The sequence below is a fragment of the Ochotona curzoniae genome, unplaced genomic scaffold (genome assembly GCF_017591425.1).
Source record: "Ochotona curzoniae isolate NIBS_2020 unplaced genomic scaffold, NIBS_Ocur_1.0 scaffold_2683, whole genome shotgun sequence".
In the NCBI taxonomy this organism is placed as follows: domain Eukaryota; kingdom Metazoa; phylum Chordata; class Mammalia; order Lagomorpha; family Ochotonidae; genus Ochotona; species Ochotona curzoniae.
In genome coordinates, this window is record NW_024467100.1 from 1,609,647 (window position 1) to 1,617,909 (window position 8,263).

Sequence of the window (8,263 nt, forward strand, 5' to 3'; positions counted from 1 at the left end):
TTGTATGTACTTGCAGGCATGGGAACCAAGCTAGGAGGTGGGCCTGGTAGGGGTTACTGTGGATTGCTCTGAATTGGCTGCAGTTCCCTCTGGTTTGCCTAAGGGTTAAGTGTGTGGTGGTGGACAGGATTGGGCTAGACTACAACACTCATTGGTTTGTGTAGAAGACAGGTCTGGAGGCAGAACTGACCCAGCAATTGCACCTAACAGTGTGTCGATAGGCAGATTTGGGGAACGGACTATGCCGATCCTGTATTGGCATGCATATGTAAGAATCAGATCTGAGATCACTTCAAATGAACTTTCTTTTGGGAGAAGCTCCAAGTGAATTGCTGGACTCAGAACTTCAACCAAGGAGGAAATTGCAGGTTCCATGGTCTGACCGTGGAGTGCATGAGTCAGAGTTGGGCCTCCTCAGTGGCTTTGACAGAGCAGAGGACAGCATATCTCAGTGCACATTGAGGATATGGCAGTACTTTGAAGCCCGCAGAGGACACTTGGTAACAATGACAGAGAACAGAACAAACTGATCAACTACCCCAGCCATGTGTTGGCAGTGAATATCTGGGCAAACAGAGACTTTAGGGCAGACTATTTCAACCAGCGGATTCTTGAGTGATTCTGTCATGGTTGGGGAGGCAACAGCACTGGCAGTAATTCTGAACTGCTGAACTATTAAAAGCTCTTGAGCAAAAGCCTCAGAGCATGCCCCACATCAGGGAACCTGTGGTGGTGTCAGGTGGCTGTCCTCCATCCCGGGGTGCAGTTGTGTTTGGGAGGCTGGGTGTGGCTTCTCTACTTGGCCTCCCGCTTCCCCCAGGTACAGGAAGGAAAAAAAGAGGATGTGGAAACAGTGATCTCATCCACCTTCCTGTTGCCCTTGACCCTTAACACCCTAATCTACTACCATCAAAAGTAAATATAATTGGGCCTGGTGGTGTGGCCTAGCGGCCAAAGTCCTCACTCTGAACACCCGGGATCCCATATGGGTGCCAGTTCTAATCCCAGCAGCTCCACTTCCCATCTAGCTCCCTGCTTGTAACCTGGGAAAGCAGTTAAGGATGGCCCAAAGCCTTGGGACTCTGCACCCGCATGGGAGACCTAGAGGAGACTCCAAGCTCCTGGCTTCGGATCGGCACAGCATCAGCCGTTGCGCTCACTTGGGGAGTGAATCATTGGATGGAAGATCTTCCTCTCTGTCTCTCCTCCTCTCTGTATATCTGACTTTCCAATTAAAATAAATAAATCTTTAAAATATATATAATCAATAAAAAACAACATTTCTGGGCTTGGCGCAGTAGCCTAGTGGCTAACGTCCTCATTTTGCAGGTGCCAGGATCCCATATGGACTCCAATTCGTGTCCCAGGAGCCCCACTTCCCATCCAGTTCCCTATTTGCAACCTGGGAAAGCAGTAAAGGATGGCCCAAAGCCTTGGGACCCTGCACCCACTTGGGAGACCTGGAAGAAGCTCTTGACTCCTGGCTTAAGATCGGCTCAGCTCCAGCTGTTGCAGCAACTTGAAGAGTGAACCGGTGGCAGAAAGACCTTCCTCTCTGTCTCTCCTTACTTCTGTATATTCGACTTTCCGATAAAAAATAAATGAATTTTTAAAAAACATTCTAAGAGTCACTAATTCTTAGGAAATGTACTCATAAACAGTAATAGCATTGTAATACAGTGTGATAGGTTGTTATAGTGCACAGCAGACACACAAAGGACAAGTAACCAACTTCACTTGTGATAGCAATTAATACTAACCAATTCAAGGGCAATCGGCTCATAGAATACTCCAGAGCCTTATTAAATGCCTACTTGCCACAATTAAAAGAGTGCTCTGAGAAAGCCAAATTGCCCTAATATAGGAAGAGTCTTCAAACCATTCATGGGAAATAATGTATTATGAAAGAAAACTAGGCATAATTTATAAATATTTTTATTAAAATAAGCTTATTTTAAACCGGTTTTTACCATAAAAAATTTTAAGTGCACTCATGAAAGAACCAATCATTTTAAAATTCATTTCTAAAGAATAGGCTTTTAGCTTAGCAGTTCAGACACCCACATCCCAATTTCTGATTTGAGCTGTGGTCATGATTTGTGGCTAATCAGCCCCTGGGACACAGAGTCTCAAGTAACTCAGTTCTTACCACCCATGTAGAAGACTTAGAATGAGTTTCCAGCTTCCACCTTCAGCCCCAGCCCAGACTCAGCTTTGCACGTTAGTTTTGGAATGAACTAACAGATCGAAGCATGCCTATTCTCTTTCCCCTTCTCAAGTCAATACATGTTTTAAACACTAGTGTTCAGGACCCAGTGCCTAGTGGTTAACGCCCTCACTTGGCATGTCCAGGATCCTATATGGGTGCTGGTTTGTCTCCCTGCTACCCCACTTCCCATCCAGCTCCCTGCTTGTGGCCTAGGAAAGCAGTGGAGGATGGCCCAAAGCCTTGGGACCCTGCAGCCACATGGGAGCCCTGGAGGAAGAAGCTTCTGGCTCCTGACTTTGGATCAGCTCAGCTCTGGCAGTTGTGTCTACTCAGGGAGTGAACCAGTAGATGGAAGATCTTTCTCTCTGACTCTCCTTCTCTCTGTAAATCTGACTTTCCAATAAAAACAAAAGAAATATTTAAAAACTTAGTTTTCAAATAGTCTTCTTCATTCAATATACCTTTGGGTCTTCATTAGTTTATTTTCAAGTTTATTCCAAACTGTTGGCAGAGCAAGATTGAAAATCTCTTACAAAATACATAGGGCTTTTTTTTTTTAGATTTATTTTTATTATTTTTTTTATTGGAAAGGCGGATATACAGAGAAGAGAGACAGAGAGGAAGATCTTCCGTCCCATGATTCACTCCCCAAGTGAGTGCAACGGCCGATACTATGCCAATCCGAAGCCAGGAGCCTCTTCCAGGTCTCCCACGCGGGTGCAGGGTCCCAAAGCTTTGGGCTGTCCTCTGCTGCTTTCCCGGGCCACAGGCAGGGAGCTGGAAGGCAAGTGGGGCTGCCGGGATAGAACCGGCGCCCATATGGGATCCCGGGCGTGTTAGGCGAGGACCTTAACCACTGCGCCACCGCGCTGGGCCCAAAAATACATAGGGCTTTAAAGTTACTAAAAATTATAATGAAGAACTACTCAAATCATAAGTAAAACACTAATGATAAGGATGATGTGAAGGCAGACTAGTTAATTAATAATTGAAAATTAGGAAACCAACCCAGTTAACATTAACTGACACTTCACAAGAAAATCATTTGAAAGAAAAACAGCTTTCAAAAAAAAAAAAAATGACACTTTGGGAACAAAATGACAAACTAATATGCATTCATCCTTTGACCCAAGTAACACGTTGGCAAATGCCACAATTTAACATAGTTACTGTAAAAAACTTATACAGTGAAAACAGTGTACCAATTCTTGAATGAGAAGAAATGACAGTATATTAGTCCCCAAACTAGGAAGCCCATGCTATGGAGGGATATCCCGAATGAGAATCCAGCTGTGTGCTCTTTCTTTCTCACATTGGCCTGGGGTATACATGATCTGCATCGCGGGATCGGAAAGCATCAGCCATACCAGGCTGATGCCAGGCCAACACTGGGACACTGTTAGAACTTGCAGTTTTTATTACAGGTACAAGCACACTAGCTGGCTCCAACGATCTCCTCTAGATTGTGTTAAAAATTAATTTGTACTTATTCAAAAGGTAGGTAACAGAGAGGTAGAGGAAAAGGCGCCCAGAGATCTTCCATCTGCCGCTTCACTGTTTCAAAGCCTACAATGGAATCCTGGACGTAGGAGCTTCTTCTAGGTCTGTCACATGGGCGGCAGGAGCCTAACCACTTGTGCCGTCTTCTGCTGCTTTTCCCAGGCACCTTTAGGGAGCTGGGGTGAAGGCAGAGTAGACAGGACTCAAAGCGGCGCCAATCGGAATGCTGGTGTCACGGGCATCAGCTTAATGTGCTAGGTGTATAAATAATCCAAATGTAACGCTGAGAAGTGGGGACTTGGAAATGTGATTGGACTGGCTTGGATCATTAGAATGGCACCTCCAAGATTAAATCTTAGTGGTTTTATAAGGTACCAAATGCCTATAAACACAAGCAAGCGTGTTCCTTTTTGTCACATGATGCTCTGTGTTGTCTAGGGACGCGGCCAGCTTCAAGGGGAGCACCATACTAGAGGATGAGCCAGTGAGGCCCTCCTTTTTTACACCATCAAACCCCAAAAACATGAGTCAAAATAAGCTTTTGCTTTTGAAAGTTGGGCTGCCTTAGGTACTTTTATTATAATAACTAAACACTGACTAATACAGAAAAGATTAAAATGAAAAATGAGTAAATCTGAATAGCAATTTAGGAAACTGGAAAATATGCAACTATCCAAGAAGATACCTATAACAAAGTTTAAAAAAATCATTTAGGAACATTTAGACTAGTGGTTACGATACCTGCATCCTATATCATTGTACCCGGGTTTGATACCTACACGTGGCTACTGATCCTGTTTTCCTGCCGGTGCACACCCTAGGAGGCAGTAGCGATGTCTCAAGCACTCGGTTTCCTGTCACTCAGCAGCAGATTTGAATTCAGTTCTCATAGTGGCCCAAATCAGGCCAATATGGGCACTGAGGAGTGAATCAGGGGATGGAATCTTTCTCTGGCTCTCAATAAATGAATTTCAAAAACTGCACAATGGTATTTATCATGAGTGTATTCTACATGTTCAAGAAACTACAGGAAAGAAGGAGCACATCAGGCAGATATGGAAGATATTAAAAAAAAGTGTCCCAAATGATCCACTAAAAAATGAAAACGATAATGTGTTAGATGAAAAATACACTGGAAAGAATTAAGAACTTACTGCTAAATTCAAAGATAGCACTAGAAACCATCCAATATGAAACAGAAAAAAGAAGGAAAATTTCACCAAAAATTAAACTTCTGAGCATAAAGAGGTGAGATTGTTGGATAAAACTGGGATGGAGGGCCAGTGTTGTGGTGTAGCGTGTTAAATCATTACTTGCAACGCCAGCATCCTATATTGGAGTGCCAGTTTGAGAGCCAGCCTTTGCCTCCAATCCAGCCCCTGACTCCATAGCCTAGGAAATCATCAAAACATACAAAACAATAAAGCCCTAATACTTGGTTCTCTGCAATCTACATGAGGAACTCGGACGGAGTTCCAAGCTCCTGGTTTTGGCCTCGCCCAGTTTTGATCATTAGAGTCATCTGGACAATGAGTAAGTAAATGGAGGATCTTGCTCCCTTTTCTGTCTCTCCCACTACCCCTAAACTCTACCTTTCAAATAATAAATTAAAAATCTTTTAAGAAAACAAAATAGCCCAGTGGCCAAAGTCATCACCTTGCATGCGCCAGGATCCCATCTGGACGCCATTCATGTCTCAGCTGCTCCACTTCCCATCCAGCTCCCTGCTTATTGTTTTTTTTTGTTTTAAAAGATTTATTTTTATTATTTTTTTCATTGGAAAGGCGGATATACAGAGAGGAGAGACAGAGAGGAAGATCTTCCGTCCCATGATTCACTCCCCAAGTGAGCGCAACGGGCCGATACTATGCCGATCCGAAGCCAGGAGCCTCTTCCGGGTCTCCCACGCGGGTGCAGGGTCCCAAGGCTTTGGGCCATCCTCGACTGCTTTCCCAGGCCACAGGCAGGGAGCTGGAAGAGAAGCAGGGCTGCTGGGATTAGAACCGGCGCCCATATGGGATCCCAGGCGTGCAAGGCGAGGACCTTTAACCACTTGCGCCACTGCACCGGGCCCTGCTTATTGTTTGGGAAAACAGCTAAGGACAGTCCAAGGCCTTGGGACCCTGCATCCTAGAGGCGGCTCCTGGTGCCTGGCTTCAGATTAGGCCAGCTCCAGGCACTGAAGCCACTTGAAGAGTGAATCAACAGACAGAAGATCTTCCTGTCTCTCCTGCTCTTTGTAAATCTAACTTTCCAAGAAAGAATTTTTGGAAGATGAAAAAATGGTCCCAGATGTGTAAAGATACATGAAAAATAGAGGAGAAATTCTAAGGAAATGAGGTAGGGATTTAGTAAAGAAATAAATATAAAAACTCTCAATCTCCATATAACACTGTGCTGAGTTTGGGTAATGTGATTTTTGTTACAGATTCATTCTTTTATCACTCACACTAAAAATACCAGAACAATCTTAGCCAATTTTCCTATTTCTCTTTTCTCTAAGCCATGTTAAACTATTTCCTGGCTTCTCATATTTATCTATTTGATGATAACATCCCAAGTCTAGTTTTTATTTCTGGATGACTGTACTTCAACAATAGTCTGCTAACATGACATCCATCATGAATTATTCTGCCAAATTAATTTCCCCAGGGCAGCACTTTGATCATTCATGTAATTTCCTTTTTCTTTCTTTTTTTTTTTTTGGTTCTAAAATCTTCAAAGGCAGGACTCCCACTGTCTTCTAAATAAAGTTTGGACTTGTGCTTATCTGCAATTCAAACTTACACCTATTTACCCAGAGTTTTTAAAGCCTTTTATCTATACTAAATCATCTGCTGCCTTCAACAATTTATTTTAATTGTCTCTTAATTAAGTCATTAACTTCACAGGTACTTACTTTGTGGCAAGCATCTAATAAATGTTAGATTTTTCTTTTTTTAAAAAAAAAATCTTCATTTCTTTGAAAGGCTGCATCCCATGTGGATGCAGGGACCCAAGGAGCCATTTTCTGATGCTTTCCCAGGCACGGTAGCCGGGAGCTGCATTGGAAATGGAGCAGAAGGGACATGCACTAGCACCTGTGCGTAATGCCAGCACTGCAGTGACGTCACCCCTTGTGCACTGCACCAGCCCCAAATGCAAGATCATGAAGTCATTTTTCTATCAATTCTTACAGAGGCTGATCACCATCATATAAATTCATACAATCACTTTTCTGAACTTTCAAAGTTCCAGGCTAGGCCCCAGAGGTAAAAGCACCACATGTCATCACTTCAGGAAATTTTGCCTCCCTTAATTAACTGGCCTATCTCCATGTTGAGAGCTCATGCGTTGAATTATCCACATGTACGCCAAGAGAGAACATTAGGAGGCTCATGCTGTGGAGCAGTAGGTTAAGCCCCTGCCTACGCTGTAGGCATCCTCTATGGGCAATGGCTGGGGTGTTGGCTGCACCACTACTGTGCCAGCTAACTGGTAATGCATCTTGGAAAGATTCGCAAGATGGCTGCAGTGCTTGGGTTCCCGATAACCACGTAGGAGATCTGGATGGAGTTCCAGCCTCCTGGTTGCAGCCAAATGGAAGACTGTGTGTGTGTGTGTACACACTGAGAACAGACTATAAAAAGTGAGAGAATTGTAGTGAAATGAAAGAAAGCAGTGCAGTCAGTCCTGCCTGGGAAAAAAATGAAGTGACCTGCATGATTACATTAAGGGAAAATGAAAAACTCCCTGTGCTTTAGTGGCATGCTCTCACAGGCAGACCATGCATCTTCTTCCTGTCACAGACATTTCTGAGTGTTCACTCTAACACGGTGCTGGATGTACAAGTCAATATGAGGCTGAGTTTCCGAAAATGCCTGGGGCAGGGACTCAAACCATGAGTGATTTCAACAGAACTGCTTCTGATATTTATATCTCCTGTGAATAAAATCAATGTCTTGTTGGCAGTGCAATGGGTCTAGAAGGTGAAGGATAGGAGTCTAAAACGGGAGTAAAAGTGGAATATTGGCCAATAATGTATCATGGGAATACTAAGTAAGCATGACGTTGTGCCTTGTACCAGGCAAAGTCACCTTAGATTTTAGGCTTCCATTCAACTGTCCACACTCACATATGAAAAACAAATGTATATTATTTTAGGTGCTTCTGTTTTCTGACATTCTTTCTAACTCTGATGTTAGAGAAGTTGACTGTTGAAGTGTTTTGTGTTTTCTCTTGATAAAAAGGAGTCTTCCCAGTCATCCTATGGCAGATGTGTCAGGACATCGGGTTAAAATCCAAAAACAAATTTATCAGAAACTCAGAGAAGCTTAGGTTGCTGGGCTTCTTCCTCATACTGGCCAATTTAAAATAAATGCACACTTTGTCTTACAGAGAATGGTGTAGCCTTCAGGTCCTGTAAGAGCTGGAAATGACCTTCGACAGAAACCTTGAATTATGAATGTACTCTTATTTACCTCATCTCACTTAATCTTACAAATCATCACTTCATTTTCAAAATGTGCTGGCCTTGTGATTAAGACACTGCTTGCAGTGTGCCTAACTTCAAGC